Below are 21952 nucleotides of genomic sequence, written 5' to 3'. Positions count from 1 at the left end.
TGGGCATTTGGGTTGGTTTCAAGTCTTTGCTATTGTGAACAGTGCTGCAGTAAACATACATGTGCATGTGTCTTTATAGCAGAATGATTTCTAATCCTTTGGGTATATATCCAGTAATGGGATTCCTGGGTCAAATGGTATTTCTAGTTCTAGATCCTTGAGGAATCGCCACACTGTCTTCCACAGTGGTTGAACTAATTTACACTCCCAGCAACAGTGTAAAATCATTCCTATTTCTCCACATCCTCTCCAGCATCTGTTGTTTCCTGACCTTTTAATGACTGCCATTCTAACTGGCATGAGATGATATCTCATTTGTGGTTTTGATTTGCATTTCTCTAATGACCAGTGATGATGAGCTTTTTTTCATATGTTTGTTGGCTGCATGGATTCTTCTTTTGAGAAGTGTCTGTTTATATCCTTCACTCACTTTTTGATGGGTTTTTTTGTTTTTTGCTTGTAAATTTGTTTAAATTCTTTGTGGATTCTGGATATTAGCCCCTTGTCAGATGGATAGATTGCAAAAATTTTTTCCCATTCTGTAGATTGCCTGTTCACTCTGACGACAGTTTCTTTTGCTGTACAGAAGCTCTTTAGTTTAATTAGATCCCATTTGTGAATTTTGGCTTTTGTTGCCATTGCTTTTGGTGTTTTAGTCATAAAGTCTTTTCCCATGCCTACGTCCTGAATGGTAGTGCCTAGGTTTTCTTCTAGGGTTTTTATGATTTTAGGTCTTACGTTTAAGTCTTTAATCCATCTTGAGTTAATTTTCGTATAAGGTATAAGGAAGGGATCCAGTTTTAGCTTTCTGCATATGGCTAGCCAGTATTCCCAACACCATTTATTAAATAGGGAATCCTTTCCTCATTGCTTGTTTTTGTCATGTTTGTCAAAGATCAGATGGTTGTAGATGTGTGGCGTTATTTCTGAGGCCTCTGTTCTGTTCCATTGGTTTATATATCTGTTTTGGTACCAGTACCATGCTGTTTTTGTTACTGTAGCCTTGTAGTACAGTTTGAAGTCAGGTAGCGTGATGCTTCCAGCTTTGTTCTTCTTGTGTAGGATTGTTTTCCTTTTATCTTTGATTTTTCTGTAGTATATTTAAAGTTGTTTTAAGATAATATGTCATTGGCTCTTGTTATTTTACACAGTCTAACTTTTTTTTGTCTTCTAATGAGTGCACTTAGACCATTTAACTTTAATGTGATTATCAATGTGGTTATACTTTTTATCCACCATTTAATTATTTGTTTTAATTGTCTTCTCTCTTTTTATTCCTTCTTTCACAATTTCCTATTATTTTTGAATGGTTTTTAGAATTTTATTTTAACTTATCTACTTGTGTTTTGTCTATTTCTCTTTCTATTATTTTTAGTATTTTCTCTGAGGATCAAAATTTACAGACCTAGCTTTTTATATTTTCTTCAGAATTACTATTTTACTACTTCAATTGAAATGTGGAAAACTTACAACTCTACAGGCTACTAAAGCACTCCCTTTTGGTTATAATTATCATATGTGTTAGACCTATATACATTGGAAACATCACCCCTGCAGTTGAAAACCCATGTGTAACTTTTGACTCCCCAAAATCTGAAATACTAATAGCCTTATGTCGACTGGAAGCCTTACAGATAACATAAACTGTCAATTAGCTCATATTTTGTGTGCTATATGTTTTATGTACTGTATTCTTACAATACAGTAAGCTACAGAAAATAAAATCCTAATTAGAAAAGTAATGAGAGAAAAATCTATTTACTATTTGTTAAGTGGGAGTGGATCATCATAAAGGTCTTTGTCCTCACAGTCTTTATTTGAGTAAGCTGAGGAGGAGGAGAAACAGAAGGGGTTGTTTTGCTGTCTCAGGTGGCAGTGGAGGGAAAAGGTGGAGGATGTGGAAGGGGGGACAGGAGAGGTAGGCATATTCTTTGTAACTTTTATTGAAAAAAATCTGGATATAAGTGGACCCATGCAGTTGAAACCCATGTTGTTCAAGGTTCAACACTATATACTTCTTGCTTTGTCTTTCATATTTTGAAGGACTCAAGAGGAGAAAGTCTATTCTAATTACCCAGAAGCATACCATTTTGGTTACTCTTTCTTCATTCCTTACATTCCAAGTTTTCTTCTGTTAAAATTTCCCTTACATTTGAAGAACTTTATTTAGCATTTCTTTTATATCAGGTCTGTTGGCAACAGATTTTGTTAATTTTTCTTCATCTGAAAATTTCGAATTTGTTTTTCCTGAAAGATATTTTAAATGAATATAGAACTTTGTGTTGACATTTTTGTTGTTGTTTCAATACTAATATCACTTAAGAATGGTATATTCTCTCTCTGTCTTCTGTCCTCCTTCATTTTATCCTGGTAAGTAATCTAAATGAAAGTGCAGCTCTGTGATATGCAGTGTGTCATTTTCTCTGGTTGCTTTCAAGGTTTATTCTTTATGTTTGGTTTTTAGCAGCTCTATTTTGATGACTCTGAGCATGATTTTCCTTGAGTTTATCCCTTTGAGTATCAGGTGAGCTTTGAATCTGTATGTTTGTCTTTCAACAAATTTAAGGTGTTTGGCACCATTGTTTTGTAAAATATTTTTTTCTGTATCAGTCTCTTTTTATTTTACTTTCCTCAGTAATTCAATGTTAGAACTTTTGATATTGACCCATTGTTCACTGAGTCTCTGTTCATGTTTTCTAAAAAATCTTTGTTGTTTCTGCTCTTCAAAGTGACTGATTTCTATTGATCTAGCTTTAAATTCATTGGTTATTTACTCTGTTATCTCTCCCACTCAATTGAACCCAGTGAATTTTTCTTTTAGATCTAAACTTTTCAGTCCTTTAGTCCCTATTTGTTTACTTTTTTGTCTCTCTCTTTCTCTCTCTCTCTCTCTCACACACACACACACACACACCACTCAGCAAAACATATTTATTTCCATAAATTTCAGGAATCCATCTTTATCTCATAAAGAATGATTATAATAACTGCTTTTTAAGTCTTTGATAATTTCTGGTTTTGGCATCTGTTTCTGTTTTTCCTCTTCAAATTGGTGAGATTCTCCCCCTTCTTTTGGATTATGTTCTAGATATTTCATATCATGTTGTGGAGCTCTAGGTTCTATTAAAACTCTGCAAAGAATGTTGATGTGTGTATGTGTGTATGTTTGCTGTCTATAAACCCAGTTAGATTTAGAATCCAACTCTGATCTCACTTTCTGTGTGCTGTGGTTATAATGGCAAGTTCAGTTTTCACACTCAGTGATATGTTTTTTAGATCTGTACTATGCATATACCACCCTAAGGTTAATCTAGGCATGGTCAATGGTTTATATAACAGCTTGTGCTGTGTTTGTTTAGATCTAGCCCATGCATGTGCAGCTGAAGACTTGGTGCACCTATGAGTCCAGGACTTGAGTTTTTGTGCACACAGAATTAGTGAATAAAATTCTTTAGCTTCCTCCACTTTTTCTTTTTTATTTTTCTCTACATTTTCCATATCCCAGAATGTCCTTTTCTTAGTTAATCTAGTTAGAAAGAAAGATTTATTTCAGAGTTTTAGTTCCTGTGCACTTGTACATCTGTGTGCAACTGGGCTGCCCTATAGACAACATAGTAATTAAAAAGAGTGAAAAAAAGAGTTTCCAACACACATAAGTTGGTTCTCAGGAGATAATTTTCTTGATTTCTCTGGCCAGAGGGGTTGATTTTTCTCTCTGGATTTCACATACCCACACTATTATTTTCACTGGGGTAGTGTAGCTAGCAAAGAGATTAATCTCAAGTCAAAGCTGGAAATTAAAGAAAAAAAATAAACAGGAAAGTTGACAGTGATTTTTGTTTTTCACCTTTTGACTTCTCTTGCCAATTTTCCTGTTATTGCTTATTTTTATGTCTTCTGTTAGCTGTTTTTCATATTGTGCTCAGTTGACAGTTGTAATTAGTGAAGGGCATAGGCTGTAGTGGGCCTACTCCATCTTGATTAGCACTAGAAGTAAAGAATGTGATTTTGAAGGACCTATGAGAGATTCAAATAATTATATCTAGTGAAGAATATGAGTCTGGATCTTAGAGTTTCTATTGAATTCAATTTGGGATTCATATATAAGTATATGGTAATTACATTTCTAGGAATGACTGAGAGTACCCAATTGGTGAATGTAAATGTATAAGAAGAGAGCACAGTCTTGATGCCAGCAACATTTAGGTAACGTTTGAAGAAAGGGATGCATGCAGTCAGGCTGAAAGGGAATGAGAGATATTTGTGCATTACAAGGAAATCACAGAGTATGAATTCTTAACACCTAGAATGTTGAATGCTGCAGGAGCCAAGAAAAAGAAAGCTTTATAAAGCAAGAAATTGTTAAAAGTTTGAAATTCTACCCAGAGATCAAGAAGCATGACATCTGAAAAGTATCCATTTAATTTAGAGACACAAATATCATCGTTGGCCTTGAGAAAAGCAGTTTAAGTGAAGTTTTGTGTGCCAAATAAAAGTAATTTGACTAGTGAGAGGGAGGTAAAGTAGATGCCACAAGTTTAGACAACACAAACAAGAAATTTGGCTGTAAAGGGAAGGAGATAGGGCAGCAGGTAGAGGGGTAAGTTGCTTTTGGAGAGAGTGAGAGATATTTCTGGTTTTATTTTAGTAGATTGTTTTATTCCTGAACTGGATTTGGCCTTAGTATAGTACCTTAAAGTGCCAATGAGGAAAAAAAAAACAGTATATAAGAAAAGTTAGAGGCAGAGAACAAAGAGAAAATAATATAAAGAATGAAATCCCTGAGATGACGGTAGGGAAAGAGATCATAAGCACAGGTGGAGGTATTAGTTAAGAATGAACAAAGGACAACTCTTCCGAATAGCACTGAAAGTTTTTCCTCAGAGTTCCCAGTGGGATTTCTTGACCTTATTCTCTTTTCCACCTTCTTACTGGTTTCTTCTGGGAGCACTTGTCTAATGAATTACTAGCATATAAATTCTCATTCCAGAGCCTGCTTCTGGGGAATCCAATCCAAGACAACGCTAAATTTATTTAGCCCTGATTTCAAATTTTTTACAGAATTCCAAATTCATCCATCCAAATGCCTATTTCATGTTTCCACTTTTAAAAAATTAAAAGTATCTCAAATGTAGTATGTTTGTATTAGTTCATTCTCACACTGCAATAAAGAAATACCAGAGACTGGGTAGTTTATAAAGGAAAGGGGTTTAATGACTCACAGTTCCACATGGCTGTGGAGGCCTCAGGAAACATACAGTCATGGCAAAAGGTGAAGGGGAAGCAGGCACTTTCTTCACAAGGTGGCAGGAGACAGAAGTACAAGCAGGGGAAATGCCAGAGGTTTATAAAACCATCAGATGTTGTAAGAACTCACTCACTATCATGAGAACAACATGGGGAAACCCGCTCCCATGATCTAATCACTTCCCTCCCTCGACGCGGGGGTATTATAGGTCTCTCCCTTGACACGTGGGGATTACAATTCGAGATTAGATTTGGGCGGGGACACAGAGCCAAACCATGTCAATGCTCAAATACAACTCTTCTGTGTTTTTTTTGTTTTGTTTTGTTTTGTGTGTGTTTTTTTTGTGTGTGTGTGCTGTTCTTCTTTCAGTCTTTCTCCTTTTAGTAACAGGAAATATAATTTCCTCAAGACAAATAGTCATCTTTAATTTCTCCCTTCCCTTTAACCTACAACCAATGAACAAATAGAATTGACTGAGAGTTACAGAATTTGTTAAACTCCATACACATACTTTCATCTGTACTGCTACCACTCTTGCCAATCCCCATTACTCTCTACCTGTACTATTCCAATAATCACCTAACTGATTATCTAATTTGTGCATCCCTCCAATCTAATTAATAGAATATTAGCTGGAGAGCTCTTTGTAAATGTATCTCAAATGATGTCCTGCACTGCTTAGAAAACCTTCAGTGGTTTCCTGTTTAACTTAGAGGAAAATCTCTAATTATCACATCTACATTCAGGGGGATATGAAACATGTAACAACAGGTGTAGAATAAGCATTCACCCAACAGAAGGCATATTGGTCATAATGTGTATTGCTGAATCAGTACATATTAGCATTGTCTATAAGGCTCTACAAAACTATTCTCTCCCTCACTCATTCTGGCCAGTCAAGCAGTCTTTATTCCAAAGGTTCCCTTTTTCCAGAATCTTTTCATGGCTTACTCTCCCTTGTTGTTCAGGTACTATCTCAGATATTATATACTCAATGAGATCTTTTCTGACCAATCAACAGCTAGTCCTTACCTAGTCCAAGTAGTCACTATCACACCTGTTTGTTCCATTTTTTATAGGACTGAAAAATATATAGATTTATTTAGTACACTTATTTATGTATTTTAACCTCCCAATTGGAATTTAAGTTCATCAATAACTGAAATTTTATTTTGTCTTCTCACCAGTGTATCTACAAAACCAAGCAGAGTGCCTGACATGTGGCAGATATTCAGTGCTCACCGGTTAAATGATTGAGTACATGAATAAATAAATGTAATCATAGATGGATAAAAGAAAGTGGCTACACAAACTAGAAAGGAAATTAGATTATTATTTTATTAGCTTAACTATCATTTTTTATTTTTTGCTCACCAATAGGTTGCAGACCTGTACATCCAAATTCTTATTAGAATGCTCACTGTCAGCTAATTCTGGATATAAATTCATTCTTTTACCTTGAGGTATTTCTCTTTTATTTCCTGTCATGACAAATAAGGTATACTCATCCTATCATGGGGTGCAATATGGTTTAAACAGTAGGTTCTGAATTTAAATCTAATGGGTCCAAAACCCATTGCTGCCACTTATTATCTATGAGGAAGTTATGTAACTTCTCTGTTCTTCAATTTTCTTTATTACAAAATAGTGATAATTAAAATATCTCCTTCATAAATTTGTTGGGAGGATTATATGAGTTAATTTATATAACCCCTTGGTACTATGCCTGGTAAAGAGAAAGCACTCTCTAAATCATAGGTATTAGTATTTGCCAAGCAACAAGTGTGAAAATAATCCTATATCTCTCTAGGTCTCTTACTTGCCCTATCTGGTAGGAACACAGTATCTGAAAATTTTGCTACCCTACATCTCTCGAATTCTAATTGCCATTCGTATCTGCACCACATCTTGACTATTTAGCACACAAGAAAAGTTTAACTACTCCTGTATTCTTCATCATCCCCTTACTTGTTCATTTTAATCCTAATGATGTTGCCAGTATAAAAACTGATATATAACATCCCTGTGTATCATTTCTCAACAGCTTTCCATAGCCTTTAAGACAAAACCTAAACCAAGCATCAAGAAAAGCCTGTCATTTCTCATCACTTCCATCTGGAAAATCTATTCTTCAGCCACACTGAAGGGTTCACAATTGATATTAGGTGTGGTATTATAAGTGGAGGTATTAGTTAAGCTTCCTAACTAATTTCCAGCTTTCCTTATGTTCTTGAGTCTTTTATTATACTGTTCACTGCTTGGAAGGGAAGCACTCTCTTGACATTCTCTTTCTTCTCTTCCTGCTTTGAATACTTTTATTTATTTATTTACTATTTTTTAAATAATATTTTTAAAATTTTTATTTTAGAATCGGAGGAGGAGTGTACATGTGCAGGTTCGTTACCAAGGCATATTATATGATGCTGAGGTTTGAAGTATGAATGAATACAACACCCACATTTATCTTTAAAAGTAGCCTTTACAAATGATGCAAGTTCTCATAACCTTTTTACTAAATGACTTAATAATGAACAAAAACTAGTAAAGGCCTATTTCATGCCAGAGTACTTGTGGCTATTATTGCCTAAATATTGTCAATATTCTGCAAGCTAGGTTTCTTTTTCTAGGCCTCCTTTTGTTTGTCCCAGAAAATCCTACATTTGACTTAACATTTAAGCCCATGGTCTTTTTGTGGCTAAGATAATTCATGTTTCCAAGTGAGTTTTCTTTTTCCAAACACCTTTAATTTTATGTATTTATATTCTCTTCTCCTAACACCTGAAATTCTCACTGAAAGGCTTCTTTGCTAACTTCTAAAATATCATTTTCAAGTTCCTAAGTTTATATGAATTTTTGTGAATATTAAACTTGGAATAGAAAATACTGATGTTTGAATGGTTACATAATAGTTTATTTACAGTTATCCAGACTTTAATGAATAAGAAAATTATTATAGTTGCATTACAGGTAGAACCTTGATTTTTTTTGTTAAGTGGGAAGCAAGCAATGATGATAATTTAAGTATGGTTGGTTACATCCAGACTGTGTAATTTTTATTTATATTTCTGAAAAATAAAACTAATGAAAATAACTGTTAGTCATGACAGTTCTCTCAACATGTTTAGTCCAATTTCACACCTATTTTTAACAATTTAGGCACATCAAACTCTAAGCTGCAGGCATCATAAGACTAGCAAAATGATAACTCCCTGGTGATAAAGGAATGCATTGCTCTTGGCAACGTCTCATCAATAAGCCAGAATGAGACATGTTAAGGACCACAGCGTGATACACAGCTTGTAAAGTGGCAAATGTTATGTTGCTAAGGATGAAGAAATTCAGGTGTAAACTAGAAACTAGAAACTTTTATTCTCTGGTGAAGAATCTTCCCAAGGTAAATTACATAGAACTTTAGAAAAAGAATTAAGCTTCCAATTTATCATGAAAATAAATGGAATCTTGAAATTATGGCGGTAAAAGACCTGCTACTTGACACCATCCTCCATATTACCAAGGGACTTCCATACAATCATTAAAAACTGGTGAATATTTGCTAACAACATCTTTGTACTTCCAAACTAATGTTTTCTCTTGGCAGGGTTCTGTCCAGTAAGGCCGTGAAATAGTTATCATAGACTGCATAAATGGCACATTATCCAAAATATAGGGCTCCAGATTGTTTTCTTGGAGTCTAAGGGGCTTCACAAAAGTAGCTCCATGGCTGTTGTAGTTGGAGAAGTGCTGGGACAACGCTGAGCAGATGGGACTCCAGTCTAAACCAGTGGTTCTGCCAAAATGGCTGTTCTCTTACCTGATTACATGAATGATGTTTACATAGACTTTGAAAAATTAATTCAAAGAAGTTTTGTGACTGGGATGGGGGCTAAGCTATTGAAGTTACCTTATACTTCAATGCCTTAAAATATATACATGTATAACTTTTGCAAACCTATTTAAGAAAAAAATGAATTCTAAGGCTATTGCAAGTCTTAAATCCACTACTCTCAAGTAAGCTCATTCACACTTTAAAGTACTTCAGAAGCCACTTAAAACACTAACAATTTGAAGGTGTTTATTGGAGAGTAAGCATTTTTTTTACATTACAAATAGTATATTTCTTTTTAGTGAAAACTGCATAATCAAAATATATAACTTAAAATAATGTAAATGTGTTTAGTGTGATCTGGGACCAGTTATAACTATTTCATAAGCCATCTATATAATATAAAGCTGTAGGCAGATTCCAATGCTCTGTAATTATGTAACAAACATTTCACAATATAATGCATAATCCTTAAAGTAACTTGAGTGGTTTCTGGTGTGTTATAATTGTTCTTTGCTGTAAATACTACATACACAATTTGTAAGCTTTTTATGCAGCACTACATTTTCTTTCTTCCATATGTGGTAGCTATTCTAAAATATATCTCTTTTTGTTAACTGGGAATGTATCACTAACATTTCTGAAAATAATTATCTTGAGTCTTTGGAAATTACTTATACATTGGTATATAAACGTATAACTCTGGATTAGGACTAACATGATAAGATTCAAGGTGAAGAACATATCTCATCTGATATTTATGAAAGGGACTCACTATCAATTAATTATTTGTGTCATATATGATACGTGTCTACAACATGTTAAGCGTCCTGGAAAATTTGCGAGTAATAAATAATATGATATGGCTTCTACACCCAAAACCTTATATATTGTTTAAGGCAATAAGTATTAAACATGAAATAAGGATACAACAATGATGTATTCAACTAATCTCTCATTTCCAATATGCCACTTTTTTGAGTTGATTGGCAAAATTACTGATAGGGTAATATGGTTTGGCTGTGTCCCCACCCAAATCTCATCTTGAGTTGTAACTCCCACAATTCCCATGGGTTATGGGAGGAACCCAGTAGAAGGTAATTGAAGCATGGAGGCAAGTCTTCCCATGCTGTTCTCGTGATAGTGAATAAGTGTCATGAGATCTGATGGCTCTAAAAAGGGGAGTTTTCCTGCACAATCTCTCTCTTCTCTTGTCTGCACCATGTGAAATGTGCCTTTCATCTTCTGGATGATTGTGAGGCCTCCCCAGCCACGTAGAATTGTAAGTCCAATAAATCTCTTTTTTTATTGTAAATTGCCCAGTCTCAGGGATGTCTTTATTAGCAGCATGAAAACTGACTAATAGAGTAAATTGGTACCAGTAGAATGGGGCACTGCTGAAAAGATATAGGAATATGTGGAAGCAATTTTGGAGCTGGGTTACAGAGAGAGATTGGAACAGTTTGGAGGGCTCAGAAGAAGACAGGAAAATATAGGAAAGCTTGAAACTCCCTAGAGACTTGTTGAATGGCTTTGACCAAAATGCTGATAATGATATAGGCAGTGAAATCCAGGCTGGGGTGGTCTCTGATGGAGATGAGGAACTTGTTGGGAACTGGCGCAAAGCTGACACTTGCTAAGTTTTAGCAAAGAGACTGCTGGCATTTTTGCCCCTGCCCTAGAGATCTGTTGAACTTTGAACTTGAGAGAGATGATTTAGGGTATCTGGCAGAAGAAATTTCTAAGCAGCAAAGCATTCAAGAGGTGACTTGGGTGATGTTAAAAGCATTCAGTTTTATAAGGGATGCAGAGCATAAAAGTTCAGAAAATTTGCAGCCTTAAAATGCAATAGAAAAGAAAATCTCATTTTCTGAGGAGAAATTTAAGCCAGCTGCAGAATTTGCATAAGTAACAAGAAGCCAAATGTTAATCTCCAAGACAATGGGGAAAATGTCTCCAGGGCATATCAGAGGTCTTCATAGCAGCACCTCCCATCACAGGCCCAGAGGCCTAGGAAGGAAAAATGGTTTCATGGGCTGCACCCAGGGTCCCATGCTGTGTACAGCTTAGGGACTTGGTGCCCTGTGTCCCAGCCAATCTAGCCACGACTAAAAGGTGCCAATGTAGAGCTTGGGCCATGGCTTCAGAGGGTGCAAGCACCAAGTCTTGGCAGCTTCCCCATGTTGTTGAGCCTATAGGTGCATATAAGTAAGGAATTGAGGTTTGGGGAACCTCTGCCTAAATTTCAGATTACATACGGAAATGCCTGGAGGTCCAGGCAGAAATTTACCGCAGGAGTGAGGCCCTTATGGAGAACCTCTGTTAAGGCAGTGTGGAAGAGAAATGTGGGGTCAGAGCCCCCATACAGAATCCCTCCTGGGGTACCACGTAATGGAGCTGTGAGAAGAGGGCTATTGTCCTCCAGACCCTAGAATGGTAGATCCACTGACAGCTTACACCATGCATCTGGAAAAGCCTCAGACACTCAATGCCAGCCTGTGAAAACAGCAGGGAGGGAGGCTGTACCCTGCAAAGCCACAGGAGTGGAGCTGCCCAAGACCATGAGACCCCACCTCTTGCATCAGCATGACCTGGATGTGTGATATGGAGTCAAAGGAGATCATTTTGGAGCTTTAAGATTTGATTGCCATGCTGGATTTTGGACTTGCATGGGGCCAGGGCCTGTAGCCCCTTTGTTTTGACCAATTTCTCCCATTTGGAATGGCTGTATTTACACAATGTCAGTACCCCCATTGTATCTAAGAAGTAGCTAACTTGCTTGTGGTTTTACAGGCTCATAAGCAGAAGGGACTTGCCTTGTCTCAGATGAGATTTTAGACTGTAGACTTTTGAGTTAATGCTGAAATGAGTTGAGACTTTGGGGGACTGTTAGAAGGGGATGATTAGTTTTGAAATGTGAGGACATGAGATTTGGAAGGGGTTGGGGCAGAATGATATGGTTTGGCTATGTCACCACCCAAATCTCATCTTGAATTGTAATTCCCACAATTCCCATGTGTTGTGGGAGAAACCTGGTGGGAAGTAATTGAATCATGGGGGCAGGTCTTTCCTGCACTGTTCTCGTGATAGTGAATAAGTCTCATGAGACCTGATGGTTCTAAAATGGGGAGTTTCTCTGCACAAGGTCTCTCTTCTCTTGTCTCTTCTCCTGCACTCTTCTCTTCATTTGAGATGTGCCTTTCACCTTCTGCCATGACTGTGTGGCCTCCTCAGCCATGTGGAACTGTAAGTCCAATAAACCTCTTTGCTTTTGTAAATTTCCCAGTCTTGTGTATGTCTTTATCAGCAGCATGAAAACGGACTAATACATAGGGTCTACCATGAATTCATGCTACCTGAAATCAATAGGCTCTCAATGCTTTTTGTCAAATATTTTATGCATCTCTTTCCTATCATAGTTCTTGTAAAATTGTCCCAAATATTCTTTGCTTATCAATAGATTTTAGTTCTACTCCCAAAAACCATACCATTTGGAGATCAAATATGATGTATGAATGGAAAAAAAATCAAGGCGATTAGACAAATATTCCAATTCATTCCTTAGCACAAAATACAAAATACTCATTTTCCTTATGTTTATTTGCTTCTCTTGTAGCAGATAGATAGGCCTACTCTTTGTGAGGTGAATACTTTCACATGCAACTTATTTATAATTCTTCTCTTCTAAAACTTTGATTCATAATTTTCTTCTGTCAGTACATCCTCCAGGTTCTACCTATCAGCTGCATCCTCCCCTCTTATCAGAAAACAAGCCCAAATCTCAGCTATAATGAATATACATAAACAAAAAACAATAACCACCAAAATAAACAAATGATTTTTTCCCTTTAAAGCAAAGGCTCTTTCCTCTCTTATAATCAAATTTTGAAAACTCTACCTGCCAACTCCACTTTATCCCCATCACTCTTCATTTTGCACTTTAGTGTCTTCCTTAACCACTATACTGAAAATCTTCCATAAAGGTTACCAAGGTCTTATTAATAATTCTACTGAAATTATGTTCAAGATATGTGAAAACTAAGAGACACGACAATATTTATTTTGCGAGTATCTCTTTAAGCTATGTAATGCTGTTACAGAAATGAGCAGGACTTAGCACATTAGCCTTTAATAAATATGTGCTGAATTAAAAGAAATGAAAGTCCTCCATCTATGAAATCCAAGAAAACCATAAAATAATCAAATCAATGGCCTCTGCCTAATTTTTAATCATTCAACATTTTGTATAGCATTTCTGACTGTTGAACCATAATCTTCTCCTTGGAATTTTTTCTTCTATTGACTTTTATGAAATTATTCACATTTTATCAGTCAGAACAGGATTTGGCAGAATAAGCTCATTTGGGAATTGATGCACCAAACTAAAAGTTTTGAAACAACTTAGAGATAGCCATTGGTATAGTAGCAGGTTTCATTTATAGACTGAGAAATCAGGAAACCTGATTGTACAGTGGGGATACAAAGTACAGTGGATACAAGGTTAAACAGTGGATGAGAGTTGAGTCAACTGGGCATCATGGAAGAGGTTTATCACAGGGGATTATCCTGAGATGCATATTCAGCCTGGAAAGTGGTGGTCAAGAAATAGGCAGATGGTTAAGATGCAAGCAAGAGGCCCATACTGCATCAGAGATTAAGACAGTGGGGAGTCTCATATGTAGGCACAAACCTAGATCTAGAGAAACAGCTGGCAACCTGGGAATATGCTATCAACAGAAAAACCCAGGTTTGGGCTTAAGATCCAATTTCTTCAGTTGAATACAGAGCCAAAGAGCCCAACTGGTAAGTTTTTAATTTGTATAAGGTATCTGTTTACTGAGCTCTGAAGGCTGGGCCTAGGGTGAGGCAAACAAGGCGCTTTGGGGACAAAATTTGAGAAGAGTTTAAAAAAATTGAATAATCAAGATAAAGAAGATTTTAAAGTAATATTCTAAATAATAAAATTACTGCAAAATTAATAATGAACAAAATATTACAGTTTTAGACTCTTAATCTCTTTTAACTTTGACAGCAACATAAGAGATACAACAAGGTCTTAGATACCTAGCTGCCAAATAACTGATATAAAAAATAAATATTATAAGTACATAAAAAGAGAATAAAACTCTAGATCTGTGAAGAGTGAAAAGTCTTTGGAAGTAAGGCAGAATTTGCTGGCTAGTATTGAAGACAGTTAATACAGCCATTTTTCTTAATTATCTCCACCTACACATAAAATGATAGAGTAAGTTTTATTCACCAGATTCTCTCTTGGAGATAGCATTGTATGTTTTTGGAAAAGTTATTTTGATTAGTATCATAGGGATATTAGATTTTAAATAACAAAATATGATTCATTGATGCTTGTGTGTAAGGTGTTTAACTAATAACCTTTTTTTTATGAGGACTGAAGGTGGTCTGGGTTACTATTATAAAGTTTGAAGATAGAAGCCATGTAGACCTGAATTTTCTCTATGTAATTGGGCAGCAGGGGGCAGGGAAAGTGTGCATCTGGGAGCATGGGGACCAAAGGCAGTAAATCTGAGGAACATGTTGTCTAGGATCAAAAAGAGAAATCTTGGTTTTGGGACAATGCAGTGAAGTGTTTTCATTAAGCAATTTAATAAAGAAATACCAGTTATTTTGTTTGTTTTTTGCTATTTGAAGTGTACTGTTATCTGCCTTTTATATGTCCTCTAAAATATCAGCATTGTTCATTAATGTTTTTATGGAAGTCAGTAGTGCATGAGAAAAATCTTAAGAAGATCAAAAGAGAGTACATATTTATATTACAAATGAAACAAGCATAAAGAGCCTATGACATGCATGTTTTGTTGGATATTTTTCATAAGATGAAAAAAGGGTACAGAGAGTGTTTTGACTCAATATGGCTAAATTATTCTTATATATCTCCTTCCAATGTTTCCATAAAATTGCAAGAAAACTGGCAATAGCATTGATAGCTAAAGAGAAGGTCATTGGTGGTTATTTGGGAAACTTTTTGCTACCTCCATCGTGATGGTGTGAATCATAAAACAACACTTCCTTGACTGTATCTTTGTGATCTATCCTTCAAAGCAGAGCAAGGCAGGTATCTTAAAATATATATATTTTATATATAAATATATATATTATATATATATTTAAAATTTATATATATTAAAATTTATATATATCTAAATATATATATATTTAGATATATATAAATATATGTGTATATATATACACATATATATTTTTATATATATATATATATATATATATATAGGCAAAGACCTTCAAACTCTTCCCTACTGTAAGTTCCTACCTCAGAATACAGTAAGCACACTGAATAGAAAAAGTTATATGCTTACCTCATATATAGTAAAGACATTTTATGGGACAGGAAAAAAATTCTGCCACCTTTTCCCAAAATTGATCTTCTAAGGCATACAACTAGCTGAAAGAGGAAAAGTGAATGCAGATATACAGAAAGTTTAGTTAGGGGGAAAACTGAAATAAAACTGGAAACATAAAACTGCTAGAAAAAAATAGAAGTGGAGTGTAGTCTTTCATTCATTAAATTGCTCAAAATAGACTCCAAATGCCTCCGTACTCTTAGAATATCTGACCATAAGTGTCAGAGTAATTCCGTCTTTATCCAGCAGCCCTGGAGAGGTTCACTGATGCTTAGGCATTGCAATTGGGCTGTACTCATTAACCTGAACTTTGTTTTTATACTGAAAAGTTGTGAAGGTATTGAGAAAAAGACACTGCCAGGAAGACGCTCATCCCACCTCTCTAACCTGTATGGAAGCAAGAGGTCCTATAAAATCTCATTCCAGTTCTAGGCTAAAACCAAAATCAGATAGATAATCACTCAGTGACACTGAAAGATATTGAGCATAAAAGAAAGTATTTGATGACAAAAGGGAAGAATACATTCCTGAAAATAATTTCATATATAAACAGAATAATTTAGTCTTTTTTGGTCCAAAAATTTTCACAACTTTTAAACATTAAATGCATAACACAATATAAAGTGCTAAATTACAATGGAGAAACATACATCAAGTTTTGCAAAGAAATGATTTTGTCCCAAGACTTTTATGTCCAACCAGATTGTTGGTTATGTATAAAGATGACAATGATATGACTCAGAACCTGTAACTCTTGTGCATATTTTTTTCAGACTGTATTTATATATCAAACCAAATTAGAAGCTAATCAAAGTCAGGAACTCAAGCATAGAAGTAGATTATTCTATGAGTATAGAATAGAATGAAGGCAATTAATCTCATATTGCTTAGACTGACTAAATTAAATTAAATTGGCCATTGTTGAGAAGCAGCTATTGTATCACTGGTTAAAGCCCAGATTCTGGAACTAGGCTGCCTGGGTTCCAATTGGCATGAGCCATTACTAGCTCTATGTATCAGTTTTCAAATCTATAAAACAAGAATATTAATAGCATCTATCTCCCTAGGTTGTTGTGAAAATTATGTATAAAATTATATGTATGTCACATAGCAAGTGCTTGATAAATGATAGATATTCTTATTGTGGGATATTTAAATAGTTTTTTTTTATTATTATAAATACTGTTTGATTGTTTTGGTATGTTTATTAATATAGGTGCCATTATTCTCATTGGACAACTCTTAGAAGTAGAATTTCCAGGTCAGAATATGTGATCATTTCAAAGCCTTTTGATACTAATTCTCACCAGAAAGATACCCAAGAATAGATGTAAAAATTAATTTCTCCCTCTTCCCTTTAAAGATAATTCTTAGAATTAAAAATCCATATTTTAATTAACAGGTAATAATATGCCCGTATTTACACATGGAATTTGTAATTGTGATATCATTAGTAGAAATTTGTTTTCTTTTATAAATTGCCTGTTTCTGAATGATATCTATATTTCTATTGGTGTATTTGTATTTTACTTGATGATGACTAATCCAAAAGTTATTGCTGAAAAAAGAACTGTATTATTAAAGCAAAAGTTATGTACTAATAGATTAAGTATATTACTGTATATTAAATTTACAAAGATTGAAAATATTGATAGTTTTTATCTTTTGTAGTGAGAAATCATAAATATTATACTGTCTCAACAAAAATAGTAAGAAACAAATATATACCTAGCAAATCAGTAAACAAATTAATGAGCAAGGCAGCTAAAAAAACAAATAAAAGAAAAATAGAAAACTTGCCAACAAAATGATGACATAAGTTTGAACATATCAGAGATGCCAATAAAGTTAAGTAAATTAACCTCATTGAATGGTTAAGTTTCTTAGGATGGGCTTTAAAAATAAAATGACTCAAGTACACAATAGTTTTTAAATAGAGGTAAAATTAAAATAAAATCTCACAGAGAAAATAAAAGTATACGTGTAATTTAAAGAACATTTGAGAAAGTTTTACAAAAGAGAAAAAAAAGAAAGGGTATTTTCAAGCTATTTTTAAGTGTATGAGTCCAGAAGCTTTTTTTTTTTTTTTTTTTTTTTTTGAGACAGAGTTTTGCTCTTTTTGCCCAGGCTGGAGTGCAATGGCACAATCTTGGCTTACTGCAACCTCCACCTCCCAGGTTCAAGTGATTCTCCTGCCTCAATCTCCCAAACAGCTGGGATTACAGGCTCCCGCCACCACACCCAGCTAATTTAGCTATTTTTTGTATTTTTAGTAGAGATGGGGTTTCACCTTGTTGGCCAGGCTGGTCTCAAACTCCTGACCTTGTGATCCGCCTGCCTTGGCCTCCCAAAGTGCTGGGATTACAGGCGTGAGCCACCATGGCTGACCTCTTTTTAATTTGATACTAGAACAAAATAAAACAATTAGATCGCATAGTCTGTAGTATAAACATACCTATATGAATCTATAAGATTGAATAATCTAATAATTAAGGAATGAACTGTTCAATAAATTTAGTATTGGGGAAAAATCAAGTTTGCTGGCTTGCAGTTCATACAACACCAAATTGAATTCCATGTTACTTAAATATTTAAAAGTGAGAAATGAAAGCACAATAAACTAGAAGAAAGTAGATGTAAATTGTTCATTGATTTTGGGGTGGGAAAGTTTTCCTAAGCTTACAAAGAATGATAAAAAGTATCAATGTAAACAGGCAAACTTGGCAATGTATAAACAAAAGCATTTAGATGCAAAAGAACACCATAAATAAGTTATAAGGCAATTTAAAAACTAGAAACATATGGGCCACAAATATGACAAATGTTAGGTTAGTGCCATATATAAAGAGGTCGTAAAATAGATAGGAAAGCACTAATAAACCATTAAAAAGGCCATGAACAGACAATTCCCAGAAGATCCATCTTCACTGGTAATGAAAGAGATTAAAATTAAAACAACAATGACATTGTTTCAATGTAAAATTAGCTAAAAATTTTATAATTTGTAATTCTCAGTATGACTGAAGAAAATGTGAAACAGTCACTCTTCTACCCTCCAAGTGAGAGTCCATTACATGAACTTTTACTCATTGGGAAATACATGTGAAGAATTTTTAAAAATCTCCTCACTTGCTCTTGTATTTTCAATATTTTCTAAAAAATAAATCACATATGGCCAAGCACCGTGGCTTACACCTGTAATCCTAACATTTTGGGAGGCTGTGGTGGGCAAATTTCTTGAACCCAAGAGTTCCAGACCAGCCTGGGAAATATGGTGACACCCTGTCTCTACAAAAAAAAAATTCAAAAAATTACCCTGGCATGTTGGCTGGTGCCTGTAGTGCAAGCTGTCCAGGAGGCTGAGGAAGGAACGCTTGAGCCCAGGAGGTCAAGGCTGCAGTGAGCTGTGATTGCACCAGTGCACTCCAGCCTGGGTGACAGAGTGAGACCATGTCTCAAAAAAAAAAAAAAAAATAGAAAAGAAAAATAAACAATTATATATAGATTTACATGTATGACTTTTATATAGAATAATATTTGTTGAATTATTATTTATAAAAGAAAACATTAGAAATAGTCTCCATAGGTTCTTGGTAAGTTATAGAACATAAATATAAGGGAAAGGGAAAACTATATTCATTAAAATGTGTCGAAACAGTATTTAATGGATGGACATGGAAAAATGGACAATGGAAATGTTATGTAATATTTAGTAAAAAAATATATATAACCATCTGCAATAGTGTATACAAATATATATATCTGGAAGGAAAAATGGAAGAAAATATGCCAATATATGGATCATTACTTTTGAAATGTTAAAACACTGGTAATTTGTGTTTTTATTTTTATGCCTTCAGTAATTATTCCTAATGACTATGACTTTTGTTATCAGGAAAAAGTAGCATAAAATACAAATATCAGAAAAAAGGTGATATGGGCTGGAGAGCAGACACAGCCTTCCGAGGCCAGGTACCATGATGGCCCATGGCTGCCCTCCAGAGCACCTACACAGCTTGTCACTTGCAGCCACTGTCACTGCATTCACATCAGAGCCAGAGTGCCTAGGTGGGGGCAAGTGCTCATAGTCAGTATATTTACCACCCTTAATATATTTGTTTGTAACTTAATATATTTGTATATGTATATTTGTATACATATATACATAACACACATTCATAAAGAATATACATTTCTCTCTTTATATATATATATGTATATTTCTCTTTTGTGAGTACATATGTTAGGGAGGGATTGTACACATAAACGACTGAATTTATGAGTCAGAGGGCATCAAACATGGCTAAACATCAAATTACCTGGGAGACTTTTAAGTAAAAAATAACATACCCAAGTCTTATCCACAGATATTCACATTCAATAGGTCTGGGAGGTGGGAACTGGACATCATTTTTAAGTCTTTACAGCTCCCTGTGTGTAGAGTCGAGAATCATTGCACATGGAATTAAAAAAAGGATTTTCACTTGTAGCCAAATACTTCAATACTATGTTCAATAACTCCTATAGTGCATTTAGGTATTACAATGCTATTCAATTAAGCCCCAATAATGATGTCTTGGTCTTCTGGACAAAATGATGAAACGTTTTAAAGACATTAAAAGCAAATATTTTACTTTTTTTGAATGATATGCTCTTCAATAACATCCAATAGTGGCTTTTGGGAGTTTTCAATTAAATCTTTGAGCAACTTTGTAAATGTTGACTCACATTTCAGATCAGGGTGCTAGGAGGTGCTTTTGGTGTAACAAGTCCTCTCAGATTATTAGCAAATATTCTGCAACTTTGTGTATGTTGAGGTCTCAAATACCTCTAATAGGTGGTCATCCTTTTCCCCAAGGGTAAGAAGGAACTACTTTAGGAGAAGGAAGCCTAGTAAAGACTAGTTTCAGCCAGCTTGGATGGATTTCAATGTGGGCCTCACTGTTTATTCACTGAATTTCAATTTCAGGAGTGATGCTAAGAATTAAAAGTGAGGCTCCCTGTGAATCTCCAAGTAGAGGATGCACCAGAACCGGTCCTACCCTCCCCTGTGTTTTCCACTTCAACTGCCTGGTCCATGCTCCAATACATATAATGCTCTTATCATTTTTCATCATTTCCTGTGGGATGTTTTCTTTGGGTCTCTAGTGAGATCCACCACCATGATGGATGCTCTGTTTATTGTAGAACTAAACGAAGCATGCCGGGCAGCATCTGAAAACAATTAAAAATAATTGAAATGAGCTGTGGACTCTACTAGTCTCATTAAGTTTTTTATTTCAGCCTCCACACATTGGGAGATTTAGATCTGAAACTCCAATCCCTGTGGCCTTCTGCTGGCAGGAGAGATCCCCTTCCCAGGGCAGATAAAGGGCCATCAGTTTTCAATGTTAAGGCTGCACTCATAACGATCAGGAAGGGAAAAGGCCTGATCACTGCCAAGAGGATTCTGTGGGAGGAGACATTGTTCTCCACCAGCTGCCTTTGAGCAGCTGCTTTATGAATTAATAAATATCACTATGAATATGCACACTTCTCTTATTAAGAATTCACAAGCGCATTAATCAGTTAGCTCACTGAAACTCAAGGTATTAAAGTTAGCTTTTCTGTTGTCTTTCTTTGAGAGAGACAGAGAGAGAGAGAGAGACAGAAAAAGACAGAGACAGAGAGTGAGAAAGAGCCAGGCAGCCAGCCAGCCAGAGACAGAAGAGACAGAGAGAAAGCCAAAATATTTCAATTATTTCTCTATATAAGGAGGCAAGACAATAAAAAAAAAATGTGAAGTTATTGAAATGAGATCATATTTCAAAAGTCCTCATTAAGGTAACTTGGATATAACAGCCTAAATATCTTAAAAGTTATATTGGAACCCATTTGATGGTTTAGTTACATGAAAATAACATGCATGCTTTTCTACAGAATAAGTTAGTTATCCTAGGAGATACTGTTTCTGAGTGGCAAAAAAAAAAAAAAAAATCAATTTTTTTGTAACTAGGAAGGCCAGGGAAATTTAGCTGCGAGGTAATTATTCTTATTGAGATATTTAACATGATTCAGTGACAGGTATGAGGAAATGAGATTAGCTCTTACCATGAAGAATGACTCAGATGTGAGCTTGGAATAATGTGTGTATAAGGAAGATAAAGGTAGATATTTTATTAAAGTGATGGTACTTGTGAAGATTATTCCATAGGCAGCACTATGCATTTGCATGTTTGACATAAAATAGCACTGGGAAGATTCCAAGTATAATTGACCTTTTAATTTTCCCTATTTCAGAAGGACCTGATTACCCCTAAGCTCATCTTAAAATGTTCTTCTCCTTTCAACTTTAGAACTGATATTACAATTTATTCCGGATGATCATGTTGATGAGACTAGCAGAATTAGAATCCCTTTAGTTTGTTTCTGTGAGTAAATTAGCTACGAGGGAAAACATTTTTTTCCGATAGAGGATCTTTTTCACTTAATAGTATAAATTCA

This window comes from Pongo abelii, chromosome 5 (assembly GCF_028885655.2).
Source record: "Pongo abelii isolate AG06213 chromosome 5, NHGRI_mPonAbe1-v2.0_pri, whole genome shotgun sequence".
NCBI lineage: Eukaryota > Metazoa > Chordata > Mammalia > Primates > Hominidae > Pongo > Pongo abelii.
Note: the sequence above shows the minus strand (reverse complement) of the source record.